Below are 19,706 nucleotides of genomic sequence, written 5' to 3'. Positions count from 1 at the left end.
GCCAAGGCTTGTTGGGAGACATTATGTGGTTTGGACTTGCCTTCACTGGTTTTGCAATCCTCAGGAGGAGGAAACTCTTTTAGAACGGTCTCACGGTGACCAGCACAAGTGAAGCAGTTTACCTTAGGGTAGCCCACTCTCAGTGTGTCCTGCTGCTCTCTAGTGTCCCAGTCTGTCCTTAGTTTGGGTCATCATGGCAGTTTTAAGGATGAGAGGGAATGATATCACATGCAGTAGATTGACAGGCGCCCTCTAGTGGAACATGGACATCACACTTCCCTCCTGAGACCCGGAGACATTGTAGGAGAGGACACTGTAAGTGCTGAAGGTTGGGAGAAGACCTATGGTGTCTTCTGGACATGACAGAACTATGTAATTCATGAACTCTCAGCATGGCTGCCTGCACAAAACCTACCCAAGACCATGGCGGTCAAGATTTCTGCATGGATAGGGACTGGCTCTTAAAGCTCCGCCCCCAGCTTGGGAGCTATTGGTAGTTGGAGGCTGCTCAGGGAGAAGGTCAGGGGCGTGGCTCCTGGTACCCACGCTCTGCTGTGTGGTCCCACCCCACCCCCAGGAGCAGACAGGCAGCACTAATTCAGTGGGATCAGGCAGTGATGGAGGAACCTGAGAGGAGTTGGAGGGGAGAGTCAGGGCTGGGTTTTACCAGGATACATTGTATACCCGTATGAACTTCTCAAAGAGTGAATAAAGATATATTAAAAGGAGTAACGTAGAGTTCATAGCTGTTTGATAAGTTATGGCCCTCCTCCCCACCTCTTGGTTTAGACACCATGGAGTGAGAAGATGTTTGATGATCAGTAGGCCCTTCTGTAAGTTTGGTGGCAAATAGTTGTTTTATACTAAATGTAAGTATAATTCATGTACCAGATTTTAGGTCATTTAAGGTGTTTTTTCATAATCGACATATGACTACAAATGACCTTAGTGGTGGAGCCCTCAGTACGTTGCCCTACGGTCCAGTGAACGGCCTCAACCATACACATGTGAGCCACGCTGATCGGACTCAGCAGCTTAAAAAGATGACATAGCCGAGAGACTGGCATGTGGAGGAGGGCCCAGAGAGAGGGGGATATGATCAACTACACTATAATTCTTTATGAAATTCTCAGAGGCTAGATAAAAGTAATATTAAAAGAAGAGACTCCTAAGGACTAAAATAAGCTTAGCTAAGGAAATGAAAGATTCCCATGCAGAAAAATACAAGATAATGCTGAAAAAAAAAATCTAAATAAACGGAATGACATGCTATGTTCACAGGTTGAAAGACTCATACTGTTCAGACGGCAACATTACCCAAAATATTCAGCTTTAATGTGGTCCCTGTGAAAATTCCAGCAGCCGGTTCAGAGGAGATCACAGGAGCCCACGTGGCTAAAGCCGGAAAGGGTCATGGGAGCCCCACATGGCTCAAGCCAGAGGGAATCATGGGAGCCCCACATGGCTGAATCTGGAGGGGCTCATGGGAGCCCTACATGGTTGAAGTTGGAGGAGATCATGGAAGCCACACATAACTGAAGTCAGAGTCACACATGGCTGAAGCTGGAAGGGGTCATGGGAATCCCACATGGCTGAAGCCGGAGGGGATCATGGGAGCCCCACATGGCTGAAGTTGGGGTCACACATGGCTGAAGCCGGAAGGGGTCACGGGAGCCCCACATGGTTGAAGCCAGAGGGGATCACGGGGGCCCACATGGGTGAAGCCAGAGGGGATCACGGGGGCCCAACATGGGTGAAGCCAGAGGGGATCACGGGGGCCCACATGGGTGAAGCGAACTGAAAAGAACAGACATTTGAGATTTTCACCTCCTAATGAGAACCTCCGTGGTCACTCTGATTGACTTTTCACACTTAAAATAATGCAATAAAGTTCAGAGTCTGGAAATAGCCACAGTCACCCATAGCCATTCAATTTCAGCAAGGATGTTACAATTGCTTAATGGGAAATAACAGCCTCTTTGTAAATGCCCCTGGAACAACTGACAACTGGGTGTCTGCATGCCAAAAAAAAAAAAAAGAAAAAAAAATCCCTACTTCACTCATATATAAAAAGACATCTCTGCAGGAAAGCTAAAGATAAAAAAGTAGAAGAAAACACAGCCAGCCATCATGGCTTTGGGTTTGGAGGTGGGCACGTGACTACGATATCACAGTAGAAGCAATAAGACTTTATCAGAAGAAAGTTCTATGTATTAAAGGTCATTATCAACAAAGTGGAAAGACATCAAGGAATAGAGAAAATTGTTAAAATTATCAGCTAAGGTTCTAGAATCTAGGACACAAGCAGAATGGTTACAATTAAAAATATAATTATCTAGGGTTGTGGAGATGGCTCAGCAGTTAAGAGCACTTGCTGCTTTTCCGTGAGACCTGAGTTCAGTTCCTAGTATCCATGACTGGCTCGCAGCTGCCTGTGACCCCAGCTTCAGGGGATCTGACGCCCTCTTCTGGCCTCTATGAGCAACTGCACTCATGCACACAAAACACACACACACACACACACACACAAATAACTAATAACTCACTTTAAAATAAACAAACCGCTGGAAAAATAGCCAATGTAGATGCATAAGAGCACATGCGCTTATTTTTTTCCTCCCTCACCTCAGCCCTGAAGCAAGGAGGCCAAGTAACCATGGACAGAAACCTCAGAAACCGGGAATCCACAGGAACTTCTTCCCACTCGAAGTGATTTCCCCAGGCATTCTGTCACAGCAGTGGAACGCTGACTGACTGACTAATATGCCTTCGTTCTGGTAGGTTTTGGTTCCATGAGCCACGGGGGTCTCATTATTTCCTTCTTTTCTTTTGCACACATCGGCGTGGGGTCTCTGATATTTCTTTTTGATTTAAAATGTTTTTTTTTTTTTTTTTAAGTTCCAAGATACACTTTAAATGTACTACCCCTGGTTGTTTGCTGTAGGCTTGTATTTAAATCAAAAGATAATGAAGACTGTGTTTGTCTGTGTGTATGTTCGTGTGTGTGGGTGCACACGTGTTCTGCGTGCGTGCATATGTGGTCTTTTAAATGAGATGAATGCTTTTTGGTTAAATTATCTTTATAATATAAATTTCTCAAGACCTTTAAAATGACTTGTGGTCATTATGGAGTATGAGATGCAAACAAGGATGCAAACAAGGGAGGCTGAGAGAACAGGGAGCGGGGTGGGGCAGGGAGCAGGTGAGAAACAGGAGGTGGGGCACGGAAGCAAAGGCAGGAAGGGACATTGTCTGCAGAGCCCTGTGGCTGGCAGGTGCCAGGCTGGGGCGTTCAAGAGGGTGGGAGGCAGTCCCACTACTGGTCGGCTCCTAGTATCCTGCAGCTCAGGACATCACCTGAAGTCAGAGGGTTACTAGGGCTGCAACCTCCTCCAGTCCTGTTTTTTGTGAGGAGTGGCTCCTTGGGTCTTTACTCCTGGAGCTTCAGCTTGCTTGTTAAATCCTATTGGCTCACCCCACACGCTGGGCTCTGGGCTGGCTGCACGCAGTGCGAGGACGGGACCTGGGTGTATTTGATAACCTTAGAGGTTCCTCTAGAGCAAGAAGGGAGGGGCCTGGAGGTGGCCATTGCACAGGGAAGTCCTTACAAAAGATTGGCGGGCTTTGAAGAATGAGGAATTTATTAGGTGGACCAGGAAAGGCTGGGGAAGAGGGTTCTCTGTGGCGCTTGTGACACCTGACGAGGCCTTGAGAAAAACCCGGGGATCTCCTCTGTCCTGCAGGGTTCTCCTGGATGCTCTCACAGTGCAACTTGCAGTCTGAGGCATGTCCTACAGGGCTCTCACCCTCTTCCCCAGCCTGCTCAGGGGCACTGTCCGTCCCCCATCTCTCCTCACTTCCTGCTCAGCCTTCCCCTGCTTACTTGGATGTGAGTCTTCTGTACTCCTGCTGAATTCCTAACTCACCACAGGGTGCATAGAGCCGGCAACTGATGTGAGCGAATGCAAGAAATGTGCACTTTGACAGTGGCTAAGAGGGGTGAGGGGTGCTCTTCCCAGAGAGCCCCCAACCCTGTCCTGTCTCCCAGCCTTTCAGGCAGGTTCAGGAAACCCTGCCCAGATAATTCTCTTTGCCTGCTCCCCCCAACCCCCAGTCTCTCTTCATGCATTTGTGAGCCTCTTGCTGTGGGAGCTGGGAATTGAACTCCTGGCCCTTTGAAAGAGCAGAAGTGCACCCTCCTTTACCCAGCTCTGTAAGTGTCTCCTGGGTTGGGGCTGGGAGCTACAAACTGGACTGAAATTTTTAACTGTATTTTCCCAGCATCGGAAGTAGCTTGAGGCTCACTTTGAAGTAATGGCCGCTGAAAACCCAAAGTCTTTCCTTGACCCTGGAGTTTCATAGGTGGTCGCTATATTTCAGAGATGTGACAACTGCACAGACTGAACCCCAACAGAGAAGGAATGTTGGCTGGGCCTGTGAGTGACTTTTTCACTCTACCTCTGCGCTGGCAGAGGTGGGCTGTGTGGCCACTACGCCACCAGGTGGCGCTGGCGCTTGCGCATCTTCATCCTTGGTCTGAAGCTCCAGTTGCTGCTCGGCTAGTGCTGCCACTGCCGGAAACTGGAAATTGGAAATTCAGAATCGGGAATTAGAAAGCCTGGGGTCGTAGGCTCCTTGACCCCTGAAACTCTGGAAGGGGCGGTTGTGGTGTCTATGGCTCTGGGGGTGCTCTGACCGCCCCCAATCCCAGTCCCCCTCCCCAGATGCAGTTTCCCTTGCCTATGAAGAATTTTCCAATTGCAGGAGAAAGTAGGTGGCTGTAAGGAGCTGAACTCTAGACTCTGAAGATTGTCTCTAGAAATTGTTTTGGATTGTTTTGCCAGCAACAGTGACCCAAGAAGCTTACCCCTCCATGACTTCTCTCCCTTTCAGGATTAGAGGTCTGTCGGTTACCCTGACTTCCAAATGTATATTTCTAGAATCATCTTTAAGGTGAACTCCCACATCTTCAGAAGGCAGTGAAGGAACCTGCTGGGAAAGTTTCTAGCTGCAGCTTGGCACCGCTCTCCTCGCAGGAGGTCCCCAGTCACACTGCTACACTGGGGGCTCCTGCCAGTTTTCTGGAAATGCTGAATCTTTCCTGGACTGACACAGTCAGAGCCAGCGTTTCAGCTAGACTCACAGATGACTTGGGGCTCTGCATAGCTTCAGATCTGCTATGGAGGGACACTTGAGGTCTGTAGTGTAGGGCAGTGACCCCTGGGCTAAGACTAAGAGAAAGTGCAGGAGCCCTTCCAGAAGGTTCTGGAATCACAAAGAACAAACGCTTACTTAGGCAACGTGGGTGCCCAGCTAGTAACAGAGGCCCTGCTCTTTGATCGGTACTGAACTCTGCAGCCAGACATTAACAGGCAGCTGACAGTGGGTAGAAAATCCTAATGCCCTGTGAGGTGCCACAGAGAATCAGGAGGGTATGTGGGTGTGTGTAGGGTGCCCAGGAGCCGGGGTCGGTTTGTGGATGCTGCTACCCTTGGCACAAGGGTATGCAAGAGAGACTTTATTCACCTTTGACTTGTGCCCAGGGCCAGTATGCTGAAAGGGCAGAGCAAGCCCTGGAGATGGGCTGGTGAGGGGTCAGCTTGTTGGCCCACCGTTGCCGGTAAAAGAATCCAAAAGTCTCCAGGGACAACCTTTGGAGTTAGCTCCTTAGGGCCTCCCATCTTCTGAGATTTGTGGGGCAGAGCCCTTGTTGAGCAAGAAACCAGGGGTAAGGGAGGGGGTGACATTCAGGTCACAGCAGGGATTCTAGGTGTGTGTGTGTGTGTGTGTGAACCCACTTGGGAAAATTAGCTATTTGGGGGCAGTTTTTGATTGTCACAACTGAGGGCAGCAGGTGTTGCTGGGTTTAGAGGACAGAAGTTGGGGATCTGTAAGGATCCTAGCATATATAGGACACCCTTATAACAAGGACCTTATAACACTTAAAATAAAGTTCCAATGCCATTAGTCCTGAGCTCAAGGGCAGGAGAGACGGCTGTAGGCAGGCCCAGTAGCTTGTCTGCAATGCGAAGGTCTGAGAACTTATTAGGAGTGAGCGCAGAACTGGTCTCGGATGCCGGATGCCGGATGCTGGTAGGAACAGGGCTCCCAGCCAGGCTGGTGCAGTAATCAGCAGTCAGACTGACCGGGGGAGAAACTGGTAATTGCTTCGAGTTCTTTTCCAAGATCTAGAGATGCTGTAGTTCCCGCTACCCTCCCAGCAGTGGATGGTGGGCTATTGCCTCTGGCCACACAGACTGGTACCTCCAGTGGCTCAGGATAAGCTCTAGTCACCTGCTGCAGTGTGAGAGTGGAGAGGGGCAGAAAGGATTCCAGAAAACACAGTCTGGGCTGTGCTTTTCCATGATGACAGCTGAGTTCTGGGTGTGGTGCAGGTATCAGGCAGGTAAACCCTGCATCCTGCACAGAGGCAAGCTGGGTAAAAGGGCTGGTTTTCAGTTCTTTAGAGAAAAAGCAAGAAAACAACTCCAAATAGCCTTACTTGGCTCAGAAGAATAGAATTCTGGGATTTGCAGATTGTTTTTTTCATTTGCTTTTTCTCCCTACTCCATCCCTTACCTCCTTCGTTTTTACATTTGTATTTAAATTTTAGGACTTCTTTATCATGTGAGTTTATCCTGATTAGTTATTTTCATGACATTTTCCTTAGTAAATGGCTCCAGAGCATATAAATAATATTATTTTTACCTGACTCCCATACACTTCTTGGAATTAGAACCTCCGCCTTTACCTGTCTGCCTCTCTACTTGCTGACATGTGCATTCACCCATCTATCCATACACCAGTGCTCCCGTGTGTCTGCTCATTGATCCACACACACGCTCACTATCTAACTACTCAACAAACTCTCCATCCATCCATCCATCCATCCATCCATCCATCCATCCAAACACCAACCATATATCCATTCATCCACCCATCTATCTAAATATCCATCCATCCATCCATCCATCCATCCATCCATCCATCCATCCATCCATTCATCCATCCATCCATTCATCCATCTATCCATCCATCCACCCATCCATCCATTTATTCAAACACCCAACCATATACCCATTCATCCACCCATCTATCTAAATATCCATCCATCCATCCATCCATCCATCTACCCATCTATCTAAATACCCATCCATCCATCCATTCGTCCATCTATCCACTATCTGGCCATCCATCCACCCACCCATCAGCAAATACCTATAATGACTGCTTTCAGCCCACAGAAATATTACCCAGATATATATCTCTAGTGGAAGACAGGTTGAGCACAGATTATTAAGAGTAATTTGATTGTTGTATACAAAGTTCTAGGGGGACCAAAGAGAAGGAATTGGCTAACTTGGAGAAGGAGAGTGTTGAGAAAATATTCACGAGGCTGGGTTTCTCAAACATAGGTTAGGGCCCACAGTTCTCTAAGGGAACAGGAGGCAATGCGGACAGGCAAGCCAGGACTGTACAGTGACAGGCCTTTGGGGACATCAAGGGCTTTTCTGTAAGCCCCTTGCAGTGGGGTGCTATTGACGAGTATTATGGGGCTCTATGACGTCAGAGCAACGGTGGACAATGTCTTAAACTCCTCTGGTATGTTTGGAGACCTCTGCTCTGGCTCTTAGGCTTGTTTCACGATTCTTAGAAACACCCAGGGAGACCCCACGACAGGCTGTGGTACCTGGCTTGCAGCCGGGGGGAAAGTGCCCAGAAGGCAGAGACCAATCACCTGAGGTATTCAGTTTTGTGTGCGTGGCTGTCAAATCCGTCAACCAGTAAATACAGGGGGTACCTACCATAATGGTGAGGTGTTTTGCCTTTGGAGTCAGTCTGATGGGCCACATCATAAGTGGAAACTGCTCATATGCTGAGGTGTTTAAAATGTGTCCCCAAGTTCTCTGCTACTCTACCGTCAAGAGGCAGAGCCTAGCTCCCCTCTCCTGGTACATGGGCTGAACTTGCCACCTCACTCTGATGAAGTAGAAGTGTGCCGTGCTAGAGACTTGATTGGAAGTAGCATTATGGCTTTTCCCTGTTGTCCTCTGAGCGTCCTGCTCTGGGGAACATTAGCTGCCATGTTGGGAAGACACTTAGCATCCTTTACGGAGAAACTGAGATCTCCAACCAGTAGCCTGGGAGGGAGTCAGCCCAGCCTAGATCCTCCACTCCGGTCAAACCTCTGGATGGCAATTTCAGGAGAGCCCAGCAGCTCTCGACCTTGACCAATGAGGCTGTGAGATGTGTTGGCTGCCTTCCTTAACCAAGCTTTGGGGCAGGCTGTTGTGTATCAGACTGTAGTGTGTGCCCTTGAGCGAGTGAGTTGATCAGGTCTCCTGCACTCTGTGTTCTCCCCTGTGTAGGGAGCTCTGAGGAGTCTGTATCACAGGGGAGTTGAGAGGTTTTGTGAGCAGGCCTGTGTGAGGTGCTTAGTATACACATAACAGCTAATGCTGTTAGCATTCTTAGCATTCTAAGCTCCACCCCCACAGTTACCTGGCAATAGCCAGGTATGCTCCACCCACAGTTACCTGGCAACAGCCAGGTATGCCCCACCCCACAGTTACCTGGCCACAGCCAGGCATGCCTGACACTGTAAAAGGGGCTGCTTGCCCCCTCCTCACTCTCTCGCTCTTGCTCCTGCTTCCTCTTGCCCTCTCTTCCCTCTTTGTCCCTTCTCTCCCCATTCCCCTCCCCTCTTCTCTCAATGTGCTCATGGCCGGCCTCTACTCCTCTACTCCTCTCCTTCTCTACTCTTCTCTACTCTTTCTCTGTCCTACTACCCTCTTAACTCCCCTCCCCATGCCCTGAATAAACTATTCTATACTATACCTGCATGTGGCTCAGGGGGAAGGGATTCCGCAGCATGGGCCCACTGAGGCACCCCCTTTCCCCAGACCTCCATAGAACATATCCCCTCTTCCTATCTTTCAAAAATACAACATTGGTGAGGAAACCTGGGATCGAACCAGGGACTCGGGATATACCTTCTCTTTATCTTTTTATAAACACATCACTAACAACTGGAAGGAGATCAAGTTCTTGCTAAACAAATGGAGGACAGGGCTTAACAAGTGACCATTGGTAAACACTGCCCATCAGCCTAAGAGTGGTCACTGGCCAAAGGGACACTGAACTTCACTGGGAGGGATGTGGGAACCAGTGTGGAACAAGGGTGTGAAGATCTTTGTCCTGAGACACGTAGGGGTTAGGACTGTTTCCTCCTTGCCCTGGGCCTGCACGTCCCAGCATCCATAAGCCTTACAACCCCCACTTCCGCCACCCTTGAGATGGTCATGTAGCCTGGTGGTCAGGTTCCAGGTTTAACTTCCTCTCTCCCATAAGGACATGTCCAACAAGCATCTAGAATTCCTTTTCAGGAAAATGAAGCGTTCCCAGCACCTCAGCCCCAGCCAAGAATGTGCACTTCTCTCCCTGAAAACCCCTACCTACTCCCCAAGGTCTGTATAGCCCTTGTTACCCCCTCAAGAGGAGAGCTGTTTCACTGAAAACCGTCCACAGAGAAGGCTGTTTCTTCTGCACTCATGTTGACTGAGATCCTGCTAATCCACCCGCCGGGCTAAGCTTCATTCCTTGAAGTCCAGCCCAGTGATATCCCAAGGGAGATAGCAGAGCAGGGCCAGCAGGGGGACATTCTGTGCAGAGCAAGAATTGGACAAAGCCCAGAAACCCCTCTGGTCTCAGGGACGTCTCACTGCTGCCTTCTGCAGTGCTGAAGCACCTCACATGCACTCAGCTTTGCAGGCCTGCATGAATCCTGTGCAGAAGAGGCAGCCAGGAGCACCCCAGGCCATGTGCTTAGGGAAGCCCCAGCCAGCAGGAGGGCAGCTACTGCTGTGATTCACATCCCGCATAGTCAGGCCCTCACACAGGCCTCCTATACACGTAATAGAGAGAAAGCTTCTCTGATCGAAAGTTCAGTCTACGAATTTTGCTCATTCTCAGTTCCCCCATCGGCTGGGGAAACGTCTAAACTGCCACTTACTCACTTCCTATCCTCTGGAGTGGAAAACAGATACGAAGTTTTAACCTGAGAAGAAACTTTTGAGGAGCAAGGTTTCTCAAGACAGTTCGGGTAAAGTCTAGTGTGTGGAGTGAATATGGGGTCCCTGAAATGTCCTGAACCGAGTCTGGCCAGCCAGGGCCCAGGCAAGCACTGGCTGCCGTGAACTCTCTCTCTTCCTTCCTTCCTCTCTCCTTCCCTTCTCCCCCTCCCTCTTCCTTTTCTTCCCTTTCTTCTCTCCTCTCTTTTTCCATCCCCATTCCCTCCCCATCCCATCCCGTCCCACCCCTTTCTTCTCCCTCCCCTCCCCTCTCTCTTCTTCCCTTCCTCCTCCCTTTCCCCTCCCCCTTTCTCTCTCCCTTTCCTTCCCCTCTCCTCCCTCTTTCCCTCTGCCCCTCTTTTCTCACACCGTTCCTGTGTACTCTGAGGTATAGAACATGGCGCCTGTCTTCTCTGATGAATGTTGGACATGTGGAGAACTGGTCTCATGTCTTCCTTCATTGATGGGAAGGCCTTAGGCTTGCCTGGACCCCAGGGACTGCCCTGCCTGCTGCTCTCCTGTCCCATGGGTCCCTCACCTCACAGCATCCCTGGACGGTCATGTGGGGAGGGACTGTTATCACTGAAGACATATCAATTCCCTGAGATTGCCGATGGGCGGGGGACTGACAGGAGTCAGAAACATCACATAGGTCAGGAGGCAATAGGTGTGAGACCAAGGTTTGGCCAGACTGTGCTCCCATGAAGGCTTTCGGGACTCTTCCTTCCTTGATCTAGTGATGGATGGCACCCTTGTTGGTTGTGTCGCCTAACTTCATGTGGCCTCCTGTCTCTATGTGTCTCTAAGGACACACATTGGGCTTTTGGCTACCTGACATCTTGAGATCTTTAAGCTAAGTAAATAAGCAGATAGTCCTACCTTTTGAGTGGTCACCAGTCAGCATGCTACAGATGGGGTGGTGTCTTGGTAGTGATCAGAGTAGTTTTCTGTCTACCCAAGATCAGCTGACGTATACGTCTTGGGGTGGATACAGGGCTGATCGTATCACCTGCCCAGGGCCACCTATCCCTAAAGCCTGATAGGAAGCTGCTGTAAATGTGGGGAAGGCAGACAGAGCTGCACCAGAGAGCAGTGGGGGGTCATATCTACCAGCCATTGGGGAACAGGTTCTGGTCAGGTGAGAACTTGAGTGTTCAAGCTTGACTTCATTTATCTAAGTAGGCACATCTTGCTTCTCTCCACAGTTTCTCAGTCTCTGGTGACAAGCTAGGGAGGCATCCCTGGAAAGCCTCATCCTCTGAATCACATCACTTACATTATAGTTCCTCATCTTTGTGTTCCCAGGGGGAGGAAATTGGCTGTGGGACGCCACCGAAAATAAACACACAAGCACGCAGCAAGCCCATAAGAAAAATCCTGTTTGCACAAGAGAAGGAGCTCATGCCCCAAATTTGGCTTCCCCATCATGGCAATGGCTTTGGATCCAGCCTCTGTGACAGGGGAAGCTTCCTTCTAGAAGGATTTCAAAGTTCCTGCCTTTAAAAAAACACATTTAAAGAGATACTCAGCCCTGAGAGCTCCCTAAAATCTTGTCTTTTCTCTCTCTCTACCTCCCCTTTTCTATTCCTCCTCCCCTTCTTCTCTTCCTCATGGCCCATTGGCTTACCTAAGTAGCTTTCTTTTACACACCAAGGGGAACCCCTTGCAGCAGGTGCACTGTCTCTTTAAGGGTAGCAGTGGTATTAGCTCTGCTCAGCACAGGACACAGGAGCAAAAGGTCAAGGTTGTCAGGAGAAAGACAGGAAGACAGGGACCTAGATAACTCCAAGGAAGCTGGGTGAGCCGTAGGGTTGAGGGTAAAGCCACCCAGCTCTGGGCTGATGGTCTGAACCTTGGACCTTTCTGATGTGTCCCAGAGAAGGGACATCAAGTAAAGAGGGGTGCAGAGGGTGGCTTTTGCAGCCCTTAAGGAGCTGGCTGCTTGCAGTGCCTGCTGAGCTGGTGTGGGCATGAGGCCAGGAGTGAGTTTTTCTCTTTGCCTGAGCTGCTCAGTGACAGTGTTGGCCTCCAACAACGAAGACTAAGATTAGGCTTCAGAACACACAGAAGTGTCTACACACAGGAAGCATGCTCCAAGCCCCCTCAGTGGATGCCTGAAGTCATAGATCACACTGCATCACATACCTATGGAGTCACACACACCAAAGATACTGCTTAATTTTTAAGTCTAGCACAATGTGAGGTTAATACTAATTCACCACGCATCTGAGCAGACTCAACACTTACATTTTAATAAGGAAAATCTCTGTGCAGGTGAGTTTTTATCATCAACCTTATACATCTTAGAATCAACTTGAGGAATTATCTATATCAGGCTGAACTGTGGGTGTGCCTGATAGCTGACTGTCTTGATAGTTCAGGTGGGTGGACTCATCCTGATTGTGGGTGGTACCATTTCTTGGGCTGGGCCTTGGCTTGTGAAGAAGGCCAGCTGCAATCAATCAATCAATCAATCAATCAATCAATGAAAGGTGCTTATTTTTTCTCTGTCTGTACCTTCCAGGTGCTGGGAGTGCAGGAGTGTGCCCCATGTCCAGTTTACATGGTACTGGGAGTTGAACCTTCCATGAGCCTCATGAACTCTAGGCAGACAGCACCAGCTGAGCCACATCCCTACCTCTTGGTGCCATCATTATTAATAACGCCAAGGTGAGCTGGACGCAAGCACTGCGATGCTTTGACATTTGATCTGATGATCAATAGCCACTTAGTGGGTGTGCAGGATAATGGTGTGGGTGCTTTGGCCAGAGAGACGGTTATAAGTAAGATGGTAGATCTCATTATACTACTCAAAATGTCATGTGGCTGAAACACAGGCATTGCTTATTTCTAGAATATTCCATTTACTATTTCCAGGGTGTGGTTGACCATAACCAAAACCTGGGAAAGCAAAATTGTGTACCACAGGGAAATTGCTATGATGAAACTTTCCTAGTAACTGTTGCATTGGTTTCTCAAGGCTGCCATAAAAGGTGCCACAGACTGAGTGACTTCACCTATGGAAGTGGGGCATGCACATCTGCCCTGGGGCCAGACTCTGAGGTCAAGCTACTGGTTGTGCTGAAAGCAGTGAGGAGGGGTCTGAAGTAGGTCTCCCTCCTGGGTTCTGGTGGGTCCTGGTGCTCCTGAGTGTGGTAGTGTTTTTTTTAAAGATTTATTTATTTATTTTATTTATATGAGTACACTGTTGCTGTCTTCAGATACAGAAGAGGGCATCAGAGTCCACTACAGATGGTTGTGAGCCACCATGTGGCTGCTAGGAATTGAACTCAGGACCTCTGGAAGAGCAGATGGTGCTCTTAACTGCTGAGCCATCTCTCCACTCGAGGTGTATTAGTGTTATACTCTGATTTCTTTCTTTGCTCTCACATGGGCTTCTCCCTGCGTCTGTGTGTATGAATGGTCCTTTGTCCTAAGGACAACAGTCACTTGCGGTTAGTGTGACTCTGGGGTATGTCCTCATGTTAGCCAACTACATCTGCAGTGATTCTGTTCCCATGAATGTCCCATTCTTGGGTATTGGGGTCTGCGAGGGCATAGGTTGGCAATAATGGTTGTGAGCTGTTACATAGGCATGGGCAGTTTCGAGGAGCTGAGGTACCTGTCACAGTCAATGCAGCCCAAACAGGAGGAACGTTTGACATTTTTCTTTGGCAGAAGAGAGTCAGAATGAGGAAGCACAGAGCCAATGAGCTCTGAAGGGAGCTGAATCGTCTCGGTGAGTGTGTTAGGACAATTGGCCGGTCATTTAGGAAAAATGCAAGCTGGATGCTTTGTTGAGTCAGCTGGTTCAGAAAATCCTAGCCAGGAAAAACGAAAAAAAAAAAATCAAGAAGCAAGCAGAACACTAAAAACTGGACAGTAAAATCGCTGTTGGAAGGGAAACTCATCTTGTGGGAATTAGCTAGGAAGACCAGAGGAAGCTCTCTGAGTGTTCCGTAAAAGGTGGCCATGTGAAGCAAGATGTCAATTTATCCTATGAAATAAAATTTCCTGCAGTTGAAAGAAATGAAAGGTAAAATTCAATTATTAAAGAAATGTGTGAGGCGAAGGGCAGACTATGAAAGATGTTTACAGAATGCATAACTGGCAGGGGGCTGATTGGCTTTATGTCATGTCAATTAGATGAGATAATAACCTCCAAGAAAAAAACATGCAGACTGCAGCAAGAGACAGCTATCCATATATTCCCAATTATGCTCCACGCAACCCAAACAATATCCAGCTTCACCTCCTTATTGGCAAAGATGAATGCGTTGCACATTGGCAGAGCGGCTGGGATGTGTGCACGCGGCTCCGCTCGCCTCTGGAGAGGGACCATAAACTGTCACAATGCTCTACAACCTGGAAATCTTTAAAAGCGGCATGCACAAGTCCTTTTGAATCCCATCAATCTTCTGAGAATCTGCCCTGGGAGGGTCGGGCCTCATTACAGTGTTACCGAAAAGGTGGCTCCCTAACGTGGTCTTGCACAGCGCAGCCCTGCACACAGGTGTGATGTGGACAAGAAGAGGAGAGTCAAGAACAGACTCTACTCCAGGATACAAGATGGGAGGGGCGCTGAGGCTGAAGGGGAGGAAATGGTACAGGGAGGAAGTATGGCGGCCTCTGGCTCCAGTGCAGCTCCCTGCAGGGTGAGAATGGGAGACAGAAGCTAAGCAGTATTCAGTGACCAGCCCAAGGGGGATCCATCCCATGCTTAGGTACCAAACCCCAACACTATTCCTGTGCCATGTTTTGCTTGCAGACAGGAGCCTGGCATGGCCGTCCTCTGAGGGGCTCTACCATTGGCTAACTGAGACAGATGCAGATACTTACAGCCAACCACTGGACTGATGTTGGGGAACCCTATGGAAGAGTTAGGGAAGGGATTGAAGACCTGAAGGGGATTGCAACCACATAGGAAGAACAACAGTATCAACTAACCAGACCCCTCAGAGCTCTCAGAGACTAAGCCACCAACCAAAGAGCATACATGGCTGGTCCGTGCCCCCACCTCCCTCCCACTCTGGCACATATGCAGCAGAGGACTGCCTTGACTGGCCGTAGTGGAAGAGGATGTGCCTAATCCTGTAGAGACTTGATTCTCCAGGGAAGGGGGATACTGGGGGTGAGGTGAGGTGGAGATGTTTAGGTGGATAGGGGAGCACCTTCTCAGAAGCAAAGGGGAGGAGGGGGAGGGGGTGAAGATCTTAGGGAGGGGTGACCAGGAAGGAGGTGACATTGGAATGTAAATGAATAAAATACTTTAATAAAAAAAGAAAAAAAAAACAACAAAAAAATCATAAGCAAGGTGTTCCTGGTGAACATAACCCGGTAGCTGAACCCACAAGCCACAACTCTGTGGGGCCATTACTAATAAGATCCAGTTGGGGGATTTGGCGAGGTGATAACCCCTTGTCAGGGAGACGAGGTCTATTTTGTCAGCTCTCCATTGCTGTGGCCAGGTGTCATGTTAAGGGGACATCACGTACCTAAGACTGAGCTGTTCTGGGAGCCTGAGAGCCTGGAGATGACAGGACATGGCTCTTGGGCAGGAGGCAGCGAGGGGAGAGAGTTGCAGAGATCACTGAGGGACAAATGCAGAAGTCCTGATGGTCAGAGACTCAGTTAGGGATGACCAGCCCCACCCCCTGGCTAGAGCTGACCTTGTCACCCAAGGCTGACTGCAGAGACTCACAGCCTGACTCCAAAGCCAGCAGGCAGCCTGATTTCTCTCATATGCACATTGTACATGTCATATGTGTGATGTCATATGTGTATATGATGTCATATGTACATGATGTCACGTGTGTGACATCATATGTGTATGATGGCATATGTGTACATGATGTAATATGTGTGTATGATGTCATGTGTGTATGATGTCATGTGTGTATGGCATAAAAGTAAGGAGCATGGTTGAGCAAGGAAAGGATGCTTGGAAAACAGGAGATGATAATGGGGCAGGAAGGACAAATGTCTCATTTTCTCTGACATGCAGAATATAATGTGTCTGTGAACACACATGAGTACATGTGTGTGTTCCAACTGAAGACAGGCTATATCAGGAGCAGTAGGTTCACTGAGAGGAGACGGGGACATGGGATGGTAAGGGGTGGTGGTGAATATGAGCAAAGTGCCATGGTTTGTGTGTGTGTGTGTGTGTGTGTGTGTGTGTGTGTGTGTGTGTGCATACACATCAGTGTGTGTGTGAACACATCTTTATGTGTGTGAGAATGTCATGATGTAGGGCTGGAAAGACGGCTCAGTGGTTAAGAGCACTTGCTTTTCTTGCCAAGGATTGGGTACAGTTCCTAGCACTCACTTCTTGCCTCATCACTGCTTGTAACTCCAGTTCTGGGCATCTGATGCCCTTCTCTGGACTCTGCTGGCAACTGTACATACATGGTTTGCATACATACACTCAGGTACCCACAAACATGTAAAATTAGAAAATATTTTAAAACTTTATGTTGAAGTGTCATAATACACCCAACTAACGAAAACACATCACCCCTATTTCTTTCTGAAGACAAATTCACCTGCCAGGGTGTTTATAAAAATCTACCGCATGTGTAACATTTTGAAGCAATTAACTGAGTGCCGACACATACTACTGTGTAGACAGTATGTGGATATACAGTGATGCATGCATGTTTCAACAAGAACACTGCTGGTGACATATTTAAGCCACTGTGTGCTTGGGCTCTGCCTATGTGGAGGAATGAGCCTGGGGGAGGGGCGGGATTTTCATTCTATATTCATTTGTGCTATTGAAGAGGCGATCGTGTGCAAGCATGACTTTTATCTCACGGTATCAGAACTAAAAGTAGAAGAATGAGCATAAAGCTTTGGATCCCACTCTACAGCCAAGAGGGTTTGCTGGGAGCAGCCCACACGTCCTTTCATGCTTAGCCGAGGATGGTGACAGGGATGGCTGGTTGCTTCAGACTGAGGCCAGGGAGACTCATCTCGACCAGCATGAGGGACTCCTGTGATTTTGCATGTGGTCTTTCTGACCTGTGACCCACGTGTTTGCTCTCCTGTGGGAGGGGCTAAGCATGATACACCTGGAGACAGGGACATGCACACTGCTTGTGAAGGCCGCTTGTTCCTCAGATTCCAGGCTGCAGACTTGACAAGGAAAGAGAACTCCTTGAACCTGGTGGGAGAACCAGCAGCCTTTCCTCAAGGTACACAAAGATGAACTCCCTCGGGATGCTGCAGCTGGCTTCCAGGGAAAGTAGGCCCCCCCCAGCTGTTAGACAGCTGTGCATAGGACTTTCTCCCCAGATCCAGGAGCCTCTCCTCTTCCTGCTCTAGCTCTCTGACCTCAAGACCCATGGCTGCCACTGGAGGCCTGTAAGGACCTTCAAGGACCCCTAAGACTGAGGGCTGGCTACTTAGGGCAATAGCATTAGTCCCTGATAGCTGCTCTCAGAGCTGGCTTGGGTTAGGACAGCATGGCGGGGGCTTCATAATTTGCAATGCCTGGACTGAGACGCCCCTGCTGGGAGGGAGAAAGAGGAGCAGCTATGGCTCAGCTAATACCTCAGCTGTGTGTTTGGGTTTATGCCCCAGGATGGATGTTCCCAGTGATGGAGGAGGTTTGTCCTTGAAATGGTGGTGTAAATAGGCACCTGCCTCCCAACTGAAGCCAGCTACTCTACAAAGGAAGGCAGACACTGCTTCTTCATCACGGTGATGACTGGGTAGAAGTCTGTCTATGAGTCCTGGTACCACTGGGCAGAAACCTCAACTATTTTGTCCTCAGTACAGACCAGAATGCAAGACATTGGGCAGGAACACTGGTATCTCACTGGTGGGTCCAGACAGCTGTCTATTTGACCTTTCCCCTTTGATTTATAGCTCTGGCTTCCTCTCTGTCTGTGAGAAGTGCTTGAGCTCTCGGTGCAAGCCCCTCCTGTTCGCTTTCTGCTGGAAGACACAGGCTCTGCCGACCCTAGTATTAGTCTGATGTCACAGTACATGATCTTGAATACACCGACACTACACTTTTTCTTGGGGAAGGGGCTGGGGACAGCGCCTCATGAAGCCCAGGTTGCCCTGATCCTTCTGCTTTCAACATAAGTTTATGATTACATGCATGTGTCACCATACCTGGCTGGCATGCCCACCTCCCCTCCTCTCCCCTCCCCTCATGTGTTTAAATGTGGAGGTCATGAGGCAACCTTGAGTATCATTCCTCAGGCACCACACACCTTTCTTTTGAGATGGGGTCTCCCACTGGATTGGAATTCTCTGAGCAGCCTGGGCTGGCTGGCCAGGAAGCTCCAGGGACCCACCCATCTTTGGTTCCCCAGCACTGAGATTATAAGTGTGCACCACCCTGCCTGGCTTTTTAAAGACGTGTGTGCTGGGAATTGAACTCACATCCTTATGCATGCAAGGCAGACTGAGCCAACTCCAAGCCCTTCTGCCACCATGGCAACTTCTGTGGCTGCATTTGCCCCCTCATTCTAGAGTCACAGATGGATTAAGTTGGTAAACCGAGTCCTGCCACCTGAGGACAGGGGTGTCCATGCATGAGAGACATGGAGATCTTCCAACCCGGCATTAGTTGGTGGACAGTTGTGCCTTTTTCTTATGGGGATAATCTCAGAGCTAAAGTGTTCTAACATACTTGGATTTTACATGTGTGGGTCCCAGCTCTTCTTATCAAGGGTCCACCAGGAGAGAGTTGCCAGCTAACGAGGAGAGAGTAACCACTTCTGCTAGGTTGACACTTTTAGATGTTTGAACCATCTGCCATTTCACAGGTGCCTGGGAACTCCCAGTGCTCCAGGTGTGCCAGTGTGTCGGAAGCAGCCTTTTCTGCCTAATTGTGTCCCTCATTTCACATTCCAAGCTGGGTTTTTATTTCATATCCTTTAAGACACCCCGAGGCCGAGATGAGCGGTTATCACATCAGGTACAGAAGCTGAGGTCCAGGGAAGTCTTACAGCTGTGCCTGTAAGAGACTCAGCTAATGAGCAGGACGGGCAGGGCTCTTGGGAGATGCTGATCCTGGCCCAGGGCTTCCCCTAGCGATCTTGTCATTATTTCTCAGACCATTGCAGTGTGGACATGGTCACTGCTGGCCAGGCTGGTCTGTGACATTGATCTCTGATGGCTGTAGGCTCGGGAACGTGCGGGCAAGAGTCAGTGAAGTGCCAGAGATTATTTGCTAATAAGACCTGTCAGTCAGGGTTCTTGTCTGGAATCCAGACTTTCTGGCTTGGCTGAATCAATGCATGATATAACTGTTTCATTATACACACATATATGATACATTATTTCAACTATGATTGTCACCAGCTTGGCTGAATCAATGCATGATACAACTGTTTCATTATACACACATATATGATACATTATTTCTACTATGATTGTCACCAGCTTGGCTGAATCAATGCATGATACAACTGTTTCATTATACACATATATATGATACATTATTTCTACTACGATTTTGTCCCTCTGAATATAGATCCACCAGTTCTCTTCCTCCTTCTCTCTTTCTTATTTTACATCACAAATCTGATAGTCACCTGAGCTTAAGAGACTCCTTAAATAATTGATTTAACTTACTAATTATTTTAGAAAGTGGAAGACATTCTACTATAGCCTACT

The 19,706-nt window shown here is 48.7% G+C and overlaps 1 protein-coding gene across 1 annotated transcript in view; it reads right to left on the bottom strand.

Annotated features, from left to right (window-relative positions):
* Positions 1-19,706, bottom strand: part of Kcnj6 (potassium inwardly rectifying channel subfamily J member 6) — a 241,910-nt gene that overhangs the window by 37,109 nt on the left and 185,095 nt on the right.

Source organism: Rattus rattus, chromosome 4 (genome assembly GCF_011064425.1).
Source record: "Rattus rattus isolate New Zealand chromosome 4, Rrattus_CSIRO_v1, whole genome shotgun sequence".
Lineage (NCBI taxonomy): Eukaryota > Metazoa > Chordata > Mammalia > Rodentia > Muridae > Rattus > Rattus rattus.
Note: the sequence above shows the minus strand (reverse complement) of the source record. Positions and strands in the feature narration are given on the sequence as shown.